A 22,392-nucleotide genomic window follows, 5' to 3' on the forward strand; every position below is an offset into this window, starting at 1 on the left:
CCTACCGTAAGTAGCGGATGAAGGTCCTTTACTTCCAGGAGCAAATAGACTTAGTCCCCTTCTATCTCTTTTTTAGGGAGACAAGGCTCCTGCCCCTAAGAAGGATAAAACATCCAGGAAGGCGGTGGAAGACCGCAAGTGTGGTGTGTGCGACAAGGGTTCCTTCCTCATACAAGAAGAAGCTCTGCCAATCCTGCACTGACCAGGTGTTGCGCTCTAAACAACCCTCTCTGTTTGAAAGCATTAAGACCCTTATTAAACAGGAGGTCCAGTCCTCAGTATCGGCCCTTTCCCAGACCTTATTACCGCAGCCTCCTCCTCCAAAAAAGAGGAAATTGTCGGCTGTGGAGTCTGATTCAGACTCTGGTGAATTACGTTCTTCTGACTCAGAGGATATGTGGGAGAATGAGGGCTTCACTTCTACCCCCAAAGAGGATAATAAAAAATATTATTTTTCCCCTGAGGACACACGAGAGTTAATTAATATGGTCAGGGGGACAATGGGTGTTGAGGAAGAGGAGGTGAAGCAGTCGGTACAGGACGAAATGTTTGGAGGCCTTAAACCTAGAAAACTAAAGGGATTTCCCGTGCATGAAAATGTTCAGAGTCTCATTCTTCATGAATGGGAGTCCCCTGAAAAAGGGACTTGGCGTTCCATCTGAATTTAAAATAACGCTTCCCTTTAGATGGAGACATCTCTCTTTGGGATACTCCGAAGGTAGACGTACAGGTTTCTAGAGTGACAAAAAAGACAGCCCTCCCATTTGAGGACTTAGCTCAGGGACCCCATGGATCAGAAAATTGAAAGTCTGCTAAGGAGATCTTGGGATACCTCCATTAACCTCCTTAAAACAAACATGGCATCTACCTGTGTTGCTAGGTCTCTGTTTTGCTGGCTCCGTACTGTAGAGGATCACCTTACCCAGGGAACTTCTAGGGAGGTGATTCTTGATTCCCTTCCCCTTCTCCAAAAGGCCACGGGATTCCTTGCCGACGCCTCGGCAGAATCGGTTCAAGTGGCAGCCAAATCTGCATTCCTTTCCAACTCAGCCAGGAGAGCACTGTGGCTGAAACCCTGAAGTGGCGACATCACATCCAAAGCGAAACTTTGTGCCATTCTGTTTCAAGGTCGCTGTTTGTTCGGCCAGGCCCTTGATGATATATTAGACAAAGCCACAGACAAAAAGAAAGCACTTCCTGAATAGAGGAATCCCAAAAGGCGTTTTTTTCGTCCCTTAAAAGATCAAACTTCCCAAAGAGAATTCAAAGGGAAAGGCAAAAGGGGTCGCTGGAGTTATCCAAAAGGGGGAAAGGGCAGAAATATCCTTGTTCCCCAAACCCAGCAGACCTCTGACAAACAGTGACTACTCCCGATGTGTGGGTGGTCGGCTCTCGAACTTTATCGGCCAATGGTGGACCATCTCCTCAAACCATTGTGTACTCAGTACTATTCAAGATGGGTTAAAACTAGAGTCCGAGAGTCCTCCCCCTTGGCGCATAACGATTACCCCATTACAAAATCTCCATCCCCGGGACGCATTTATATCTGGCCTTCAGGAATTACTCCAAGCAGGAGTAATTTCCCCAGTACCCCATCAGGAGATAGGGGACATTATTCTCGCCTATTTTTAATCAAAAAGCCTTCAGGGAAGCACAGAATAATTATCAACCTGAAACCCCTAAATCGGGTAATTACATACAGAAGATTCAAGATGGAGTCAATCAGGTCAGTGATTCCCCTGATAGGTCAGGACTGGGTGATGGCTACAGTAGATTTGAGGGATGCCTACTACCATGTCCCCATCCATCAAAAATTCAGGAAGTTCCTAAGGTTTGCAATTTCCCAGGGTCATCAGATCACACATTCAGTTCAATGCCCTCGTGTTGGGAATCTCGTTAGCACCTCGGGTGTTCACAAAGATCATGACGGAGGCAGTCATTTTCAATCGACTTCAAGGGATTTGCATTATACCATATTTGGACGACCTGCTCATTGTCGCTCCATCTATCTCGCTTCTAAACACGGATGTGACAAGGACTCTAGAAATTCTGGAATCCTTGGGTTGGATTCCGAACCGGGAGAAATGGGACCTACTTCCCTCCACAAAGAAGAAAATCCTAGGGGTCCTGCTAAATTCAGAATTAAGGAAATCCTTCCTTCCTAGAGAGCGCCAGCTCGATCTGGTACAGAAGATAGCAAAATATAGAACCCTGAAGGCTCCCACTCTACGATACTCCATGTCCATTCTGGGGTCCTTAACATCTTGTAACCAGATGGTATCATGGGCCCAAGCCCACACAAGAGCCAGCTCATCAAACTTCAGAGAACTGAAGGCGGTGGGAGAGGCCTTCAAAGCCCCATCGGCACTTGTCCAGGGTCACCATGTACGCATATTCTCCCACAACATAACCACAGTAGCGTACCTCCGTCACCAACGGGGCACAAAATTCGCAAAATTAAAGTCACTGACTGCAAGAATTTTTTCCTGGGCGGAAAGACACCTCCTGTCTATCACAGCTGTCCATCTAAAGGGATCTACCAATACACAAGCAGACTTTCTCAGCAGAAAGGATGTGCATCCGGGGGAATGGTGCCTAGATCAGGAAGTCTTCCTCTCCCTAGTATCTCGATGGGGGATCCCGGACGTAGATTTATTCGCCAACAGCCAGAATGCAAAACTAGAATTTTTTTTTCCCTAAGCAGGGCAGAGAAAGCGCAGGGCATGGATGCTTTCTTTCACCCCTGGGGTTCAATATCGCCTATGCCTTCCCTCCAATCCCGATTCTGTCTAAAACCCTACAGAAAATCCAATCCGAGCGGGTCACTGCTATCCTGATCGCCCCCATGTGGCCAGGAAGGAGTTGGTACAGCTCACTGTTGGACATGGCCCAGGAGGGTCCACTACTACTGCCTTAGAAGATCAACCTTCTTCACCAGGGTCCCCTGTTACATCCAAACCTGCACAGGTTGAACCTTGTGGCATGGCTACTGAAGCCGAGATACTAAGAGCAAGAGGCCTTTCCTATGAAGTAATTCGAACTCTGCAGAGAAGCCGGAAACCTGTAACTAACGCGATTAATGGCAAAGTCTGTAAGAAATTTTCAACTTTGTGTTCTCCAAACACTCCAGACCCATTCCACCCGAATATTGCTCAGATCTTAGATTTCCTCCAGAAGGGTCTTGATATAGGTCTTGGGCCTAGTACCCTAAAGGTTCTGGTCTCGGCTCTTAGTTCGTTCTTTGACCAGAACTTCGCCAACCATCATTGGATAAAACACTTTATGACCTCAGCCAGTAGAATTCGTCCCAGAGTTCATAGTCGCACTCCCCCTTGGGACCTTACTCTGGTACTTAATAGCTTAACACAAGATCCATTCGAACCTTTATCGGGATCTTGTTTAAAGGTTCTTACCCTCAATGCCGTTTTTTTTAATGGCAATTACCTCCGTTAGACGTATAGGAGAATTACAGGCCCTATCCATGCAGGAGCCTAACTTAACGGTAACAACAGATAGTATAGTCCTCCGTCTAGACCCTACTTTCTTGCCTAAAAGTAATGTCAGATATTCATAGAGGTCAGGACATAGTGCTTCAGCCGACCGAGAGTTGGAGGATTGATCGGAATTTATTTATCCAACATTCAGGAAGGAACAGGGGTATGAAGGCGGCAAAAAACACAATCGCCAATTGGATCAACCAAGCCATATCTCTCGCATACTCATCTCAGAATCTATCTCCTCCCTCATAATTAAAGGCCCACTCTACTCGATCAGTGTCAACATCATGGGCAGAGAGAGGAGACGCATCTACAGAGCAGATATACAGAGCCGCTATCTGGTCTTCGGTCCATACGTTCACCAGGCACTACAAACTAGACTTTAACAGGGATTTAACATTCGGCAGAAGAGTTCTGCAGGCTGTTGTCCCTCCCTAAGAAATTAAATTGCTGGTACTACTCCTATGCTGCTGTCGTGGAAGGTGACTAGAGAAAATAGAATTAGTCTTACCGGTAATTCGGTTTCTAGGAACCTTCCACGATAGCAATAATTTCCCTCCCTATTGATGATCCTTATTGAATTGTTCCTGCACTTGAGTGCTAATTATACATACTACTGTGTCAATAAAAAACACTGGTGGTTGCAGGAAGGGGAGGGAAGTGTGCTACTGTATCCTGTGTCATGATGGATCTTCGCATGGAGAGCTTTTATTTCAACCTGGATTTAAGCATCAAGCTGTTTCTTGCCTGTGCGTTTGCTTGGGAGCAACAAAGAAATCGTGAAAGATAGAGAAGTACACGGCGTCGGCGTTTTTGGAGACACCCCATTATCAAACTCCGGGAGAGCCGTGGAGCCTATCACACGCTATATAGCGAGCTTAATGCCAACCCAGACAAATTCCCGGAATATACCCAGATGTCGCAAGACTCTTTTCGGGATTTGCTTGGTCGGGTCCAAGGACCCATCCGGAGACAGGACACACAGCTCCGTAGAGCGATTCCTGCAGAGGAACATCTGCTGGTTACATTAAGGTACGTAATAATTCTAAACAAATGCCAGTCATAATTATTGTTGGTCTGACATGTATTCTTTGTATTTTCCTTTGTCTTTAGCAGCACAACACCATAAATAGAATTGATGGTAATTTATTTTTTATTTTATTACAGATTTCTGGCAACCGGAGAGAGCTTATCATCCCTCCACTTCCAATACCGGCTTGGAATTTCCACCCTGTCCGGAATAGTTGCGGACACCTGCTGGGCTTTGTGGAACATTCTCCAGGATGAATTTATACCCATACCCACCGAGGACATGTGGATGGGAATTGCAGAGAAATTTTGGAGTGCGTGTGATTTCCCCAACTGTTTGGGAGCGGTGGATGGAAAGCACATACGCATTATCAAACCAGCCAGAACAGGATCGGAGTACTTCAAATACAAAAATTTTTTTTCTGTTGTGCTCATGGCAATAGCAGATGCGGACTGTCGCTTCATCGCCGTGGACATTGGAGCTTTTGGCCGTGGCAATGATTCCCAGACTTTCAAGAACTCGGATATGGGCCGACGTGTGTATGGCAAAAATTTTAATTTGCCACGACCTCTCCCCAACACTCGAGGCCCACCGATGCCATTTGTTATGGTTGGGGATGAGGTCTTTCAGATGTGTGAAAACCTACTGAAGCCATATTCCAGTCGGGACTTGAACCACACTAAAAGGATCTTTAATTACAGACTGACCAGGGCCCAAAGAAAGGTAGAGTGTACTATTGGCATTCTAGTCTCAAAATGGGGCATTCTTTCAACAGCCATTAATCTAAAAATGGAGACAGTCGATGAGGTGGTCAAAGCCTGTGCGGTTCTCCACAATTACATTATGGCTAAGGAGCCACCCAACACTGAACTGGATGAACCAGTTGCAAACCCATTGCCAGATTACCAGCATCACCCGCTGCGGTCAACTGTTGAAGTTGGCCACATGCGGGACCAATTTGCTGCCTTTTTTGATTCTGATATTGGACGTGTGGCATGTCAGGACAATATTGTGTAAAATGTCCTGTTGGGTTTGGGTCTGTACCAGTTATGTTTTAAATGTTACTAATATTTGTTGTTAATAAACTAAGTGTTTTGTTATCTTGACCGTGTCTCCTATGTATTTCCTCTACAAACCACCATTTATTGTTAGTGTTAAGGTTGTTGACATCATTGTGTCCTGATTCTGTTCTGCAGTATCTATTGGACGCAGACTGAAGAGACGATGGCTGTCATACAAAACAGATCTATAGTCAGGTCAGGTGTCAGAAGTAATAAATTCATGATGCACAAATAACAGCCTCATGAATTCACTATTGCTAACACATGTCCAGGTGAGCATAGATATGCCTTGTATGACCTCCATCGTACCTTTACTTTGTGTGAAATAGAAGAGAAAATGGAGGTTATACAAGGCAGTTCTCTTCTTACCAGGTCAGGTGTCATAACTAATGAGTTTTTGGACCTGTTGAGTATAGTTCTGCTTTGTATTACCGCCATTTTCTCTTCAGTCTGCAACACAGTCACAGAATAAGCCGAAGGAAGAGAGTATGGAGAAATAACAATTATTATTTTTTTGGGCCACCTCATATCTCTATACCAAACACACACAAAGCTGTATTGTTGTACTTACTAACTACTGGAGCTATGAGATGGCAAAAAAATAAAGTCTGCGGCGCAGTGTATTATTCGGCGCACGGTGTGTGCGAAATACACAATTAACCAAACATTATTGGGGCAAAAAACATTATTATTTATTTTTACACACACAAAAAAATTAACTGCGCCTGCTTGGGGTAGAATGCCGGAAATGGGGGGGTATGTAGCTGTGAAGCTTGACTAACTGTGGACGATGCAGGGGTGGCAGGAATAGGGGCAATTAAATTACTGGGGTCTGGCAGGTCGGGGATGGGGCTTGACGCATGAGAGGGCAGAGACACACTGGAAGGGTGAGACAAACCAGACATTGCAGACACATTGGGAGGTGAGGGAGGAGGGATAGCGGTAGTCCTCTGTTTCTTTTTTCCTTTCCCTTTTTAGGATCGGCGCTGCGATACTGGGAGCCTCGTTGGGCTCATTTCTAGCGTGGTGGCCAACCTGTCTGGGTCCGTGTGCCGCAGCATGGTTGTGGTGGGGAAGGCCATGCCAGGGTCCGTGTGCCGCTTTCTAGCGTGGTGGCCGACCTGTCAGGGTCCGTGTGCCGCAGCATGGTTGTGGTGGTGGGGAAGGCCATGCCAGGGTCCGTGTGCCGCTGCATGGTTGTGGTGGTGGGGAAGGCCATGCCAGGGTCCGTGTGCCGCTGCATGGTTGCGGTGGTGGGGAAGGCCATGCCAGGGTCCGTGTGCCGCTGCATGGTTGTGGTGGTGGGGAAGGCCATGTGTTGTGAATTCTGTGGCAGAGCTCCCTCCTGTGGTCACAAGTGGTACTTAGGCTGATTCTGTCTGTGAGCTTCCGTTGGTGGAGGAGAGTGGTACTGCGGCTTCTGAGTTTCCTTCCTCAGGTGATGTGGTGAAGTCGTTAGGTGCTGCTCTATTTAACTCCACCTGGTGCTCTGATCCTGGCTTCCAGTCAATGTTCTAGTATTGGACTTGCTTCCTCCTGGATCGTTCCTGTGGCCTGCTGCTCTGCATAGCTAAGTTTCGCTTGAGTTATTTTTGTTTGCTGTTTTTTCTGTCCAGCTTGCTTATTTGTTTTTTTCTTGCTTGCTGGGAGCTCTGGGACGCAGAGGGTGTACCTCCGTGCCGTTAGTCGGTACGGAGGGTCTTTTTGCCCCCTTTGCGTGGTTGTTTGTAGGGTTTTGTGTTGACCGCAAAGTTACTTTTCCTATCCTCGCTCTGTTCAGAAAGTCGGGCCTCACTTTGCTAAATCTATTTCATCTCTACGTTTGTCTTTTCATCTTAACTCACAGTCATTATATGTGGGGGGGCTGCCTTTTCCTTTGGGGTATTTCTCTGAGGCAAGGTAGGCTTATTTTCTATCTTCAGGCTAGCTAGTTTCTCAGGCTGTGCCGAGTTGCATAGGGAGCGTTAGGCGCAATCCACGGCTGCCTCTAGTGTGGTTGGAGAGGATTAGGGATTGCGGTCAGCAGAGTTCCCACGTCTCAGAGCTCGTTCTATGTTTTTGGGTTATTGTCAGATCACTGTATGTGCTCTGACTACTATGTCCATTGTGGTACTGAATTACCTAATCATAACAGCCATGCCAGGGTCCGTGTGCCGCTGCATGGTTGTGGTGGTGGGGAAGGCCATGCCTGGGTCCATGTGCCGCTGCTGCTTCATGGTTGTGGTGGGGAAGGCCATGCCAGGGCCCGGCTGCTGCTGCATGGTGGTGGTGGGGAAGGCCATGCCAGGGTCCGGTTGCTGCTACTGCATGGTGGTGTCAGTGGAGGAGGTCCAAGCAGGAGCAGCAGTTGTCATGGTGGTGGCGGTGGGCTGTCCAACAGCACTCGGCATGGTGGTGGTGCTGTAGTGGTGTCCAGCAGTGCTTGCAATGGAGGTGGCCATGCAGTGGTATGCAGCAGAGCTCAGCATTGAAGTCAAGCGTGACAGTGTAGGCACAGGTGGATATGCCGCCAATGTCTGCTGAAAATACTGACTCTGCTGCATAGCCTGCACGTAAGCAGCATTGCAGGCCTGCATGACACTGAGCTGGAGATCAGGAGTAAGGTGTTCCGACATGACCTGTTCAATTTGATTAAAAAAAGATGTGCTGGCGTCTGGAGGTCGGCTTTCACTTGGCCAAGGCTTTTGGTGACCTGGATACGTGTATTCATATGGATAATGGCACTATCCAGTCGGTCACTCATCGCCTTGAGTCCATCATGAAAGACCGAGCTCAAGTGCAAAAACTCGGGCGTGAGTGACCTGTCCGAGGCCCTCTACCGCTGCTGGGAAGAGCCCAAAAAAAAGCAGAAAGGGGAACACCTGATGGACCAGCTTCCTGGTCTCCAGTTTGTGTGGCAGGCCCACTTGCTGCAGCGCTGCTGGAAGGCTGGGACAGGTCTGTGGCTGTCTGAAGGCCCGCTCCAGAACCAGGGTCAAGAGTGCTGCTCCATGTGCTGTGAAAAAAGAAGAAAAAAAAACATTACTACCAAACATTTACAAAAGTTAAGCGCCAACTCCTGTGGAATAGAAACATACAAATTAAGTCAATACGACACAACCTAATACACCAAAAAAATACTTAAGGTCTCTGGGCAAGGACCGGTCTCAATGCCATAATGCGGTGGTATTTATATTTTCGGATCCTTGCTCCAGAACCACTAGGAACCCGGCTCTCTTGATAAAGGTCATTGTTGAAGCGATCCTTCATCGAACACCAACGTGTTTTGACTTTGAGCACTGTTGAAAAGACAAAAAAGAATGGTTAGACAATTGACTTTTGGCCGTGATCACACAAATGTGTGATGAGAGAAACTCCTGAGTTTCTCTCATCACACACAGTTGTGTGATCACGGCCAAGGTCACTGCTGCATCACACTGCATTTAAATACTTACAAAATGCATTTCGGACCCAAGTCGAGGCGTTGTCTGTTATGATCAGGTAATTCAGTACCACAATGGACATAGAAGTCAGAGCACATACAGTGACCTGACCAAAACCCAAAAACATAGAACGAGCTCTGAGACGTGGGAACTCTGCTGACCGCAAACCCTAATCCTCTCCAACCACACTAGAGGCAGCCGTGGATTGCGCCTAACGCTCCCTATGCAACTCGGCACAGCCTGAGAAACTAGCTAGCCTGAAGATAGAAAATAAGCCTACCTTGCCTCAGAGAAATACCCCAAAGGAAAAGGCAGCCCCCACATATAATGACTGTGAGTTAAGATGAAAAGACAAATGTAGAGATGAAATAGATTTAGCAAAGTGAGGCCCGACTTTCTGAACAGAGCGAGGATAGGAAAGGTAACTTTGCGGTCAACACAAAACCCTACAAACAACCACGCAAAGGGGGCAAAAAGACCCTCCGTACCGACTAACGGCACGGAGGTACACCCTCTGCGTCCCAGAGCTTCCAGCAAGCAAGAAAAAACAAATTAACAAGCTGGACAGAAAAAACAGCAAACAAAAATAACACAAGAGCAACTTAGCTATGCAGAGCAGCAGGCCACAGGAACGATCCAGGAGGAAGCAAGTTCAATACTAGAACATTGACTGGAGGCCAGGATCAGAGCACCAGGTGGAGTTAAATAGAGCAGCACCTAACGACTTCACCACATCACCTGAGGAAGGAAACTCAGAAGCCGCAGTACCACTCTCCTCCACCAACGGAAGCTCACAGACAGAATCAGCCTAAGTACCACTTGTGACCACAGGAGGGAGCTCTGCCACAGTATTCACAACAGTTGTCCCAGCCATCCCACATCGCTTTGATCACCTCATTCCATAGCTGCCGGATCGTTACGTTGTCCGAGTGCTGCGGAACCCAGGTGTGCCACAACTGGACTCGCTCATGGACCAGGGAGATGAGATGAGGTCATTTTCAATGAGGTCCTCATCCCGTTCTGGAACCTAAAAATAAATAAAGACATTAATGTTGGATACATGAACATAAGGAAAAGAAAGAAAACAGGAAAGTAAAGAAATGAACATCCAAGAGTAAAGTGAGGATACAATAAACAGTCAGCCACATATACGTACACGCTGCCACCTTGCTACCCGACCATGTCCACGCTGCTCCTGCTCAGCCTCTGCCGCAGTGGAAGAAGTGCTCTAAAAAAAAAAAAGTTAAAAAAATTTCATTATGTGTAGATGTGACAGTGAATACTTACCAATCTGAGGAGGTGAGTACTCACTTCACTGACATGTTCGGCTTGTGCAGGCCCAGGCCGTTGCTCCTCAGAAGAAGATGACATTTTGATGCACGCAGAAAGAAAGAAATGGCAGAAATTAGGACATATAGAGATAGAAAATAAAGACATTGGCTAGAATATATTCACATTGTTCAGAGTGTAGATTCCTTCCTGTGTCTGGTCTGCTGCGTCTGGAAAGCTTCTCTGTCTGGTGCGTAGTGACCTGCAAATGTCCACTGTTGTGAATTCTGTGGTCAAGCTCCCTCCTGTGGTCATGAGTGGTACTTCGGCTGGTTCTGTCCATAAGCTTCCTCTGGTGGATGTGAGTGGGGCTGAGGCTTCTGAGTTTCCTTTCTCAGGTGATGAGGTTAAGTCGTTAGGTGCTGCTCTATTTAACTCCACCTAGTTCTTTGTTCCTGGCCTCCAGTCAATGTTCCAGTATTGGTCTTGCTCTCTCCTGGATCGTCCTTGTGGCCTGTCTGCCCTGCATAAGCTAAGTTCTGCTTGTGTTTCTTGGTTTGCTATTTTTTCTGTCCAGCTTGCTATTTTGGTTTGTCTTGCTTGCTGGAAGCTCTGGGACGCAGAGGAAGCACCTCCGTACCGTTAGTCGGTGCGGAGGGTCTTTTTGCGCCCTCTGCGTGGTTGTTTGTAGGTTTTTGTGCTGACCGCAAAGCTATCTTTCCTATCCTCGGTCTATTCAGTAAGTCGGGCCTCACTTTGCTAAAATCTATTTCATCTCTGTGTTTGTATTTTCATCTTTACTCACAGTCATTATATGTGGGGGGCTGCCTTTTTCTTTGGGGAATTTCTCTGAGGCAAGGTAGGCTTATTTTTCTATCTTCAGGGCTAGCTAGTTTCTCAGGCTGTGCCCGAGGCGCCTAGGTCTGGTCAGGAGCGCTCCACGGCTACCTCTAGTGTGGTGTGATAGGATTAGGGATTGCTGTCAGCAGAGTTCCCACGTCTCGGAGCTCGTCCTATTTTATTAGTAACTATCAGGTCACTTTGTGTGCTCTTAACCACCAGGTCCATTGTGGTTCTGAATCACCAGTTCATAACAGTCCACTCCCTCCCTTTATCAGTTTGTATGTGGGGGGTGGCTAATTAATGTCTAGACATGTTTTCCTGTGGTGCAACGCATACGTTCACAAACGCAAGCAAACGCATGTGCTTGCGAACGCATGCGTTCATAGACAGCAATGCGTTTTTTTGCCGCATTCCTTCCGCATATGTTTCTAGGCGGCAAATTGACGCCTCTAAAATTACTACATGTAGCGTTTACCGCGCCAAACCGCAGATGACGCATGCGTCATCAAACGCGGCAAAACGCAACCGATCGCAGACGCAATGGTCCCTAATGTTAAATATAGGAATATACGATGCATGCTGATAATTGGGGAAGAAACGCTGCGGACACAACTGCAAATGTGAAACCAGCCTAATATAGACATACACACTGTATATACAAACATGCATGTACACACATATATACTGTCTATACACACAGCCTATAATCATATACAAATACACACGTACATACTGTATATGGGCAAACACATACACACGTATATACTGTGTGTGTGTGTGTGTGTGTATATATACACACACACACACACACACACACACACACACACACACACACACACACACACACACACACACACACACCTTATACATGACATATTTAGAATGGGTCTTCTCCTTCTAACTGTACCTTTAACCCAATCCCACCTCTACCCTCCCTTATCCTCCCCTCTTTTGAAGTCCATTCTGTCCGCATCTACTCTCCCTCCAACCTCCAAGTGGCCGTCATATACCGACCTCCGGGCTCGGCCACTGCCTCTATTGACCAATTCTCCACCTGGCTTCTTCACTTTCTCTCTGCTGACATTCCCACCATCATCATGGGTGACTTCAACATCCCCACTGATACCGTTCAGTCCAAACTTCTGTCGCTTACTTCATCTTTTGGACTTACTCAGTGCTCCTCTGCAGCCACCCACACAGATGGACATACACTGGACCTGGTCTCCACTCGTCTCTGCTCTCTATCTTAACTTCACCACCTCCCCTCTCCCTCTATCCGACCACCATCTTCTCACTTTCTCAACCCTGTCCTCCTCACCGGTCACCCATGTCCAGCAACATGCGCACCCCCGCAGAAACCTAGCACACCTAGACACCCACACACTCTGACTCTATCCTACCACTGGCATCCATATCCTCACTCCAAGACACTGCCACTGCTTTGTACAATGCCACTCTCACATCAGCTATTGACACGGTTACCCCTCTCGTTCATGGCATAGTGTGACGTATCAATAAACAACCCTGGCACAATAACACCAGTAAAAAGCAGCGGCAAGGGTTGCAGAGCGGCGTTGGAAGAAAACACATTCGCAAGACGACTTCACTACTAAACAGGCCTACTTCACAACCCTCATATCTTCCCTATCCTACAACCCCAAACAGTTATTTAAAACCTTTAACTCCCTCCTCCACCCCCACTGCCCCCTTTAACCTCCCTCATCTCTGCTGAGGACTTTGCCACACACTTTAAAAATAAGATCGACCCAACAAGGCAAATCTTCATTGTTCAACCTCCACAACCCCTTTGTATATCAGACCAATGCTCAAACCACATAACCTCCCTATCCAACATCACTGAAGGGGAGCTTAATTGTCTCCTCTCCAAATCGGACCTCGCCACCTGTGTGCTCGACCCCACCCCATCCCCAACCTCACCACCATACTTATCCCATCCCTAACCCACCTCTTCAACCTATCACTAACTTCTGGCACCTTCCCTTCTGCTTTCAAACATGCCACAATCACGCCTATCCTTAAAAAGCCAAGATCTACCTCTCTGGCACAGATGTCACCTCTCTGCTGTCCAGAATCCTGGAGTGTCTGTCAGCCATATCCTCCTTCTCCTCTCGCTTCCTCAAACTCAATGTGAACAAATCTGAACTCATCTTTCCTCCATCTCATAGATCTTCCTTACCTGACCTATCGCAAATAAAGACTTCCTGCTTTTCCCCCATACCGGAAGTCCGCTGCCTCGGAGTAACACTTGACTCTGCCCTGTCCTTCAAACCGCACATCCAAGCTCTCGCCACCTCCTGTCGCCTCCAGCTCAAAAATATCTCCAGAATCCGTCCTTTCCTCAACTGTCAATCTACTAAAATGCTTGTGCACGCCCTCATCATCTCCCGCCTTGACTACTGCAACATCCTTTTCTGTGGCCTCCCTGCTAACACCCTTGCACCTCTCCAGTCCATCCTTAACTCTGCTGCCTGACTAATCCATCTCTCTCCTCGCTACTCCTCCCTTCCCCCCTCTGCAAATCTCTTCACTGGCTCCCATTCCCTCAACGTATTCAGTTCAAATTACTAATACTGACCGACAAAGCCATCCATAACCTGTCTCCTCCATATATCTCTGAACTAATCTCCCGATATCTTCTCTCACGTGATCTCTGGTCTTCCCAAGACTTCCTTCTCTCCTCCACACTTATTCGCTCCTCACCCAACCGCCTCAAAGACTTCTCCAGAATATCCCCCATCCTCTGGAACTCTCTGCCCCAACACGTCCGACTATCAACCACATTCAGTTCCTTCAGATGGAACCTGAAAACTCATCTCTTCAGGAAAGCCTACAGCCTACACTGACCCCGCTGCCTCCTCATCACTACCGAAGCTACCGCCTCACCATTACCGGAGCTACCGCCTCACCAACACCGGAGCTACCGCCTCACCAACACCGGAGCTACCGCCTCACCAACACCGGAGCTACCGCCTCACCAACACCGGAGCTACCGCCTCACCAACACCGGAGCTACCGCCTCACCAACACCGGAGCTACCGCCTCACCAACACCGGAGCTACCGCCTCACCAACACCGGAGCTACCGCCTCACCAACACCGGAGCTACCGCCTCACCAACACCGGAGCTACCGCCTCACCAACGCCGGAGCTACCGCCTCACCAACGCCGGAGCTACCGCCTCACCAACGCCGGAGCTACCGCCTCACCAACGCCGGAGCTACCGCCTCACCAACGCCGGAGCTACCGCCTCACCAACGCCGGAGCTACCGCCTCACCAACGCCGGAGCTACCGCCTCACCAACGCCGGAGCTACCGCCTCACCAACGCCGGAGCTACCGCCTCACCAACACCGGAGCTACCGCCTCACCAACACCGGAGCTACCGCCTCACCAACACCGGAGCTACCGCCTCACCAACACCGGAGCTACCGCCTCACCAACACCGGAGCTACCGCCTCACCAACACCGGAGCTACCGCCTCACCAACACCGGAGCTACCGCCTCACCAACACCGGAGCTACCGCCTCACCAACACCGGAGCTACCGCCTCACCAACACCGGAGCTACCGCCTCACCAACACCGGAGCTACCGCCTCACCAACACCGGAGCTACCGCCTCACCAACACCGGAGCTACCGCCTCACCAACACCGGAGCTACCGCCTCACCAACACCGGAGCTACCGCCTCACCAACACCGGAGCTACCGCCTCACCAACACCGGAGCTACCGCCTCACCAACACCGGAGCTACCGCCTCACCAACACCGGAGCTACCGCCTCACCAACACCGGAGCTACCGCCTCACCAACACCGGAGCTACCGCCTCACCAACACCGGAGCTACCGCCTCACCAACACCGGAGCTACCGCCTCACCAACACCGGAGCTACCGCCTCACCAACACCGGAGCTACCGCCTCACCAACACCGGAGCTACCGCCTCACCAACACCGGAGCTCCTGCAACCCTCAACCTACTGTCTCCTTCCCCATAATCCTGTAGAATGTAAGTCCGCAAGGGCAGGGTCCTCGCCCTTCTGTATAAGTCTGTAATTGTTAGTTTGCTTACTGTAAATAGTAGATGTAGAAAAACTGACTGAACAGCAATCTAATCTGAACTGGTGCATAACCAAAAAAGTCATATAGCAAATAGATTAATGGCTGCACTCAAAATGAATCTGTGCTAGAGCAAGGAAATGTGCGATACATGAAATGGGAATAGCATAATGGCTTGTGAAATATATGAAAAAACACATGAGATTCTTGGCACAAGATTTGGCCAAAAGTTGTGAGCCCATCCACCAATCGTCAAGGTAATCTCAGAACGGATGGGTACCTGAGCTGACTGCCTAGTGTGAACACTTACCTCTGGCTAATAATGTGGTAAAGCCTGCTTATATAGGAAGCTCAGAACCGACTGTGTTAGGATGTAGTTAAAATCACAGCATGGTGAAGGGCGGAGCGTTCAAGTCAGAAAAAATAGTACATAGTAGATATAGAAAAACTGACTGAACAGCAATCTAATCTGAACTGGTGCATAACCAAAAAAGTCATATAGCAAATAGATTAAATTTTGAGTGCAGCTTACTGTAAGTCATATCTGTAATTTGTATGTAACTCCTCATGTACAGCACCATGGAATCAATGGTGCTAAATAAATAATAATAAATAAATAATAAATAATAACACATATTTTCTATTCGCCACGACAGCACCCACTAGAGAGAGGAGATCCGCCCCTAGGAACAGGAAACCTACAGAGAGATAAAAGGGGCGGCCCCCCCTCGCTCCTCAGTTGGTTTCCTGTTCCCAAGGAGGGAACCCTCAGAGAGAATCTCTGCAGCTAAGAAGAGGAAAAGCTCGCCTGGAACACAGCCTGTACGTCTCTGTTGAGCGACAGGGGCTCCAGAGCGAGCATCAGAGACGGGGGTTCCTGTTGGTTCCCCCCTCATCTGGATATATCAGCATGCCGGGATCACAACAGTCTCCCTGTTGGGAGACCGTTGGTTTTTGCTCCACCGCCTAAAGAATCCCCGTCAGCACACCAAGTAAGTGTCGCTATGGAAAGCGCTTACCCTCCGGCCACAGTGGGGCATGAACGGCCGCGGTAGCAGGAGCTTCTCTTCCTCTGCAGCATAGAAGGAAGACGCGCGAGCGCACATGCAGGCGCTGTATGGTCGGCGTACCCGGATGTAAAGAGGAACTTCCGGGTATGCGGGGTCAGCTGAGCGTGCTGGCGTGGACGCCTTGGCGCTCAACAGCGGTGGAGAGGACCAATAAAGTTGGTCAGGTAAAAAAAAAAAAAAAAAAGGGGGGAGGAAAGATGGGGGCGTGTATCCCTTGTAAGAACGGCTCTATATAAGGCTGAAGACACATGGCACTGTGCGCACCATGTCGTCTCAGGAAGATATTGAGCGCCCACTGGAGGTTGTAATCCTGCCTAGTGGTGATGCTAATAAGAAAATCAGCGGACACTCAAAAATGAGTGATTCCACGGATAAATCAGGGAAAAAATCGTCCCGTTCCAAACCCCAGGCCGACCAGACAACTCTGCAGCCGGCTAAGCGGACGTCAAAATCTAAACATAAGCAGTGTAAGATATGTAATGAGCCCCTACCTGACTCATATATTAAGGAGCTATGTCAACATTGCATTGATAACACTTTACAGCAGGAGAGTTCGGTCAGGATGAATGACATACGTCTCATGATCCGGGAAGAGCTTCAGTCCTTGAGGGGTAGTCCGGCGGTTAATATGGAAAGGAGAAGTAGAAGGACTCTTTCACCTATAGCCGACACATCAGCAGAAAGTGGAGAGGTGGACTCAGACATCTCTCAGAGATTGGATTCCTCGGAGGAGGAAGATTATGTCTGTTTTCCTACAGACAATGTAAATAATTTGGTTAAAGCTGTAAGAGGAACAATGGGGGTGTCAGAGTCTAAAGATCCCCAGACACCACAGGACATTATGTTCGCAGGTTTATCGCAGCGAAAGGGCCAAGTATTCCCTGTGAATCAGGCCATTAAAGACCTTGTTAAAAAAGAATGGGCTAAAGGACAGAAGGGCTTTGTACCGGTATCATGTAAGAGGCGGTACCCCTTTGATGATGAGGACTTGGCAGTTTGGTCTAAAATTCCTAAAGTGGATGCGGCTGTAGCATCAACTTCTCGCCGATCCTCCTTACCCGTAGAGGATGCGGGCTCCTTGCCTGACCCCATGGATAGAAAATCAGACGCTCTGCTTAAGAGGTCATAGGAAGCTTGTGTCACGGCATTTAAACCGGCGATCTCAGCCACGTCCACTAGTAGATCTATGCTGGTCTGGCTGGAGCAGTTGGACCAAAATATTAAGAGTGGTGTATCTAGGGAGAAACTACGTGCCTCTATTCCTTTGATTAAGGGGGCGGCAGCCTTCATTTCTGATGCCTCTATAGACTCTCTCCGCCTAGCAGCCAGAACAGCCAGCCTCACTAATACGGCACGGCGCGCTTTATGGTTAAAGAATTGGAAAGGGGATGCCCAGTCCAGGGCTAAATTGTGTACTATACCCTGCCAGGGTGAGTACCTCTTTGGAACGGTCTTAGACGAAATTCTCACTAAGGCAGGTGAAAGGAAGAAGGGGTTCCCTAATCCCTTTATTCCTTCTTACAGAAGGGCGTTCAAGAAGCCACCATTCGGAAGGAAGGGAGGCTTCAGGGACCGATGGAATAACAAGGATTTCAAACAAAGAGGAAATTTGTTCAATAAGCGCCCCTTCAAGCCAGCAGATAAATTCCGCTGATTATATTTCACCGGTGGGAGGAAGACTAAAACAATTTAGTAAGCAGTGGAAAGACATAACGGTTAATCCATGGGCCATTGATTTAATATCTTCAGGCCTCACATTAGACTTTATTAGAAGGCCTCCGGACTCCTTCCTCCTTACCACCTTAAGATCCAGGCCTCAACAAGAGGCACTTGAAACCGAAGTTAAATCCCTCTTACTCAAACAAGTGCTGGTAGAGGTTCCATCTTCCCAGATAGGGAGGGGATTTTACTCTCCCTTATTTCTGATTAGTAAGCCTGATGGCTCTTTCAGAACTATAATTAACTTGAGAAAACTGAACTCCTTTATAAGACCCAAAACATTTAAAATGGAATCCATACGTTCGGCCATAAAAAATCTATTTCCAAACTGTTACATGGTAGTATTGGATCTTAAAGATGCTTATTACCATATTCCTATACACCATTTACATCAGCAATTTCTTCGAGTAGCAGTTTGTATAGAAGGGCAAATTCGTCATCTACAATACCGGGCAATGCCCTTCGGTTTATCTATGGCCCCAAGGGTTTTTACTAAATTGCTACTGGAAGTAATGTCCTTTTTACGGGTAAAAGATACCTTGGTCATTCCGTATTTGGATGACCTATTGATTGTAGGTAAGAACTCCCTACAGTGTGAGCAGAGGTTACAGGAGGTAGTGTCATCCTTACAAAACCTGGGCTGGCTGGTTAATTGGGAAAAATCTAGACTCCAGCCAGTAACGTGTCAGAAATTCCTTGGGCTCCTTCTAGATTCAGTTGACCAGATTTGCAAGCTTCCTGAGGATAAGAAAACTTCCATATTCGATAAAGTGTCCTTAGCGATCAGAAAGCGTAGTATGTCATTAAGGAATGTCATGTCACTACTAGGTTCTCTAACATCGTGCATTCCTGCGGTCCAGTGGGCGCAGTTCCATACTAGGCATCTACAAAAATTTGTATTGGAGGAGGACATTAAAAAAAGAGGATGTCTGGATAGAACAGTTTGCCTAACGTCAGAAGTAGTACACTCCCTTATGTGGTGGTTGAATCGAAAAAATCTTTCGAGAGGGGTTCTATGGGTAATCACCCCTTCTAGTATAGTGACCACAGACGCTAGTCCTGAAGGCTGGGGGGCACATTTTCAGGATCAATGGGTCCAGGGTCTTTGGTCCAGTTCAGAACTTAATAATTCCTCAAATGTCAAAGAGTTGAGGGCTATATACTACTCCCTACTTCACTTTCTTCCTCAGCTCAGCGGCTCACACACAAGAGTATTCTCCGACAACACCACTGCGGTGGCGTATCTGAACCATCAAGGAGGTACAAGGTCGGACAAACTCAGAGAAGTGGCTTCAGACATCATGGAGTTGGCCGAAGGTCATCTGCTATCCTTGTCAGCAGTGCACATCAGGGGCATAGACAATTTTCATGCCGATTTCCTCAGCCGTCACACTCTTCATCAGGGAGAATGGATGCTGAACAGGAAGATTTTCAGATTAATAACAGCTCGATGGGGTGTTCCTCAAATAGACTTGTTTTCCACAAGAGCCAACCGTCAGGTCAGGAGGTTTGCCTCTCTATGCAGGGAGGACAAGCCGGACATACTCGATGCCCTCCAGGTACCATGGACATTCGACCTGGCCTATGCTTTCCCCCCATGGAATCTATTACCTATAGTAATAAGAAAAATAAGGGAGGAAGGCGCAAGAGTTCTGTTAATAGCCCCATTCTGGCCCAAAAGGCCATGGTTCTCATGGCTGAGGGCGATGTCAGTGTCAGACCCGTGGATTCTGCCTCAGTCCAAGGACTTGCTCTCTCAGGGACCATTCCTCCATCCTCAGGCAAAGGGCATGAACCTGACTGCCTGGAGTTTGAGAGGCAGTTACTAAGTATAAGGGGGTTTTCTAGTGGGTTAATTAACACTCTTATGAAGAGTAGAAAACCTTCAACTACTAGAATTTGTTAGAATTTGGAGAAAATTTCTTCAATTCCATACTGCACAACTTTCATCTGAAGTTCCTATATTTCCAGTGTTGGAATTTCTACAAAGAGGTTTGGAATTAGGATTCTCCGTAAGCACTCTGAAGGTCCAGGTTTCAGCTTTAGGAGCTCTTTTTAATTATGATGTTGCGGGTAATAGGTGGATATCCCGATTTATATCTGCCTGTGAGCGTTCAAGACCAATTAGCATACCGCAGGTTCCTCAGTGGGATTTATCCATAGTCCTGGAAGCATTGACACAGCCACCGTTTGAGCCTCTCCATGCAGCCTCACTAAAAAATATTTCTTTGAAAACTGTATTATTAGTGGCGTTAGTTTCTGCCAGAAGAGTAAGTGATCTTCATGCATTATCTATAGATCCTCCCTTTTTATCTGTGACATCAGATAGGATAGTTTTCAAAACAGATCCTTGTTATCTCCCTAAGGTGGCCACTACTTTTCATAGATCCCAGGAGATCTTGTTACCTACCTTTTATGAGAACCACTCAACTCCAGAAGAAGTAAAACTTCATACTCTAGATGTAAAAAGAATTGTGCTAGCCTATTTAGAGAGAACCAGGGACTGGAGGAAGAGTAGGGCTCTCTTTGTGTCTTTCCAGGGTAAAACCAAAGGTACCAGAGTGACAAAGAACACATTATCTCGCTGGATCAGAGAGGCCATAATCCTGGCGTATAAAGCTGGAGGTAGAGATCCTCCAATGCATATAGGAGCACACTCTACAAGAGCCTTGTCGACTTCCTGGGCAGAAAGGGCGAATGTGCCAATAGACCTTATATGTAAGGCTGCAACTTGGTCTTCACCTAACACCTTCTATAAGCATTATAGATTAGATCTATCCTCTGCTTCTGATCTGACTTTTGGGGTATCGGTCCTTGACTCAGTAAACCCACCCAGTCTATAGTCTCTGTAAATCTCTCTAGTGGGTGCTGTCGTGGCGAATAGAAAATAACGGATTACTCACCGGTAATGCTCTTTTATAGAGCCCACGACAGCACCCTTTCACATCCCTCCCTTTTCTGTATATAGTCGCACATGGTGCTTTTTTGGTGAGGTGTAAATATTAGAAGAAAGTAGCATAAGGTTGTAAATATGTATATATATATATATATGAATATACCTGAACCTGTTAACTAAAACCTGGCGGCGGTTCCTCCTATTCTCTGTAAAACAACTGAGGAGCGAGGGGGGGCCGCCCCTTTTATCTCTCTGTAGGTTTCCTGTTCCTAGGGGCGGACCCCCTCTCTCTAGTGGGTGCTGTCGTGGGCTCTATAAAAGAGCATTACCGGTAAGTAATCCGGTATTTCAATACAAATATAACACACACACTGCACATTATACTCACCTTAGGGTGTAAGATGCTGATACCTGCAGCACCCCTCCCCCCCTTGTGCTTGGCGGACGGCACCCTGTGTGAGATGCTGATCCCTGCACCCCCCTTGTGTTTGGAGGATGGCACCCTGTGTGAGATGCTGGTCCCTGCACCCCCCCTTGTGTTTGGAGGACGGCACCCTGTGTGAGATGCCGGTCCCTGCACCCCCCCTTGTGTTTGGAGGATGGCACCCTGTGTGAGATGCTGGTCCCTGCACCCCCCCTTGTGTTTGGAGGACGGCACCCTGTGTGAGATGCCGGTCCCTGCACCCCCCCTTGTGTTTGGAGGACGGCACCCTGTGTGAGATGCTGGTCCCTGCACCCCCCTTGTGTTTGGAGGACGGTACCCTGTGTGAGATGCTGGTCCCTGCACCCCCCCTTGTGTTTGGAGGACGGTACCCAACTATATCAATAGTAAAAGAATAAAAACTGAAAATGTAGGCCCCTTAAAAAATAGTGAGGAAAGAATGGTTGTAGATGACGAGGAAAAAGCTAACATATTAAACACCTTCTTCTCCACGGTATTCACGGTGGAAAATGAAATGCTAGGTGAAATCCCAAGAAACAATGAAAACCCTATATTAAGGGTCACCAATCTAACCCAAGAAGAGGTGCGAAACCGGCTAAATAAGATTAAAATAGATAAATCTCCGGGTCCGGATGGCATACACCCACGAGTACTAAGAGAACTAAGTAATGTAATAGATAAACCATTATTTCTTATTTTTAGTGACTCTATAGCGACAGGGTCTGTTCCGCAGGATTGGCGCATAGCAAATGTGGTGCCAATATTCAAAAAGGGCTCTAAAAGTGAACCTGGAAATTATAGGCCAGTAAGTCTAACCTCTATTGTTGGTAAAATATTTGAAGGGTTTCTGAGGGATGTTATTCTGGATTATCTCCATGAGAATAACTGTTTAACTCCATATCAGCATGGGTTTATGAGAACACCCTGTGTGAGAACACCCTGGCACCCTGTGTGAGATGCTGGTCCCTGCACCCCCCCCCTTGTGTTTGGAGGACGGCACCCTGTGTGAGATGCTGGTCCCTGCACCCCCCCCCCTTGTGTTTGGAGGACGGCACCCTGTGTGAGATGCTG

At 47.8% G+C, this 22,392-nt stretch overlaps 1 protein-coding gene across 5 annotated transcripts in view; it reads left to right on the top strand.

The window, feature by feature from the left end:
- The window catches only part of LOC138672406 (zinc finger protein 664-like), an 83,862-nt gene that overhangs the window by 14,357 nt on the left and 47,113 nt on the right, over positions 1-22,392 (top strand). Inside the window, exon 1 of one of the 5 annotated variants that reach the window (XM_069760343.1) lies at positions 20,880-21,210. The exons of the other annotated variants lie outside the window; for them this stretch is intronic. The gene's annotated coding sequence lies outside the window, so the exon portion shown is untranslated. Of the gene's footprint in view, positions 1-20,879; positions 21,211-22,392 lie in introns of those variants that run through there. 5 annotated transcript variants of the gene reach the window in all.

This window comes from Ranitomeya imitator, chromosome 3 (assembly GCF_032444005.1).
Source record: "Ranitomeya imitator isolate aRanImi1 chromosome 3, aRanImi1.pri, whole genome shotgun sequence".
NCBI lineage: Eukaryota > Metazoa > Chordata > Amphibia > Anura > Dendrobatidae > Ranitomeya > Ranitomeya imitator.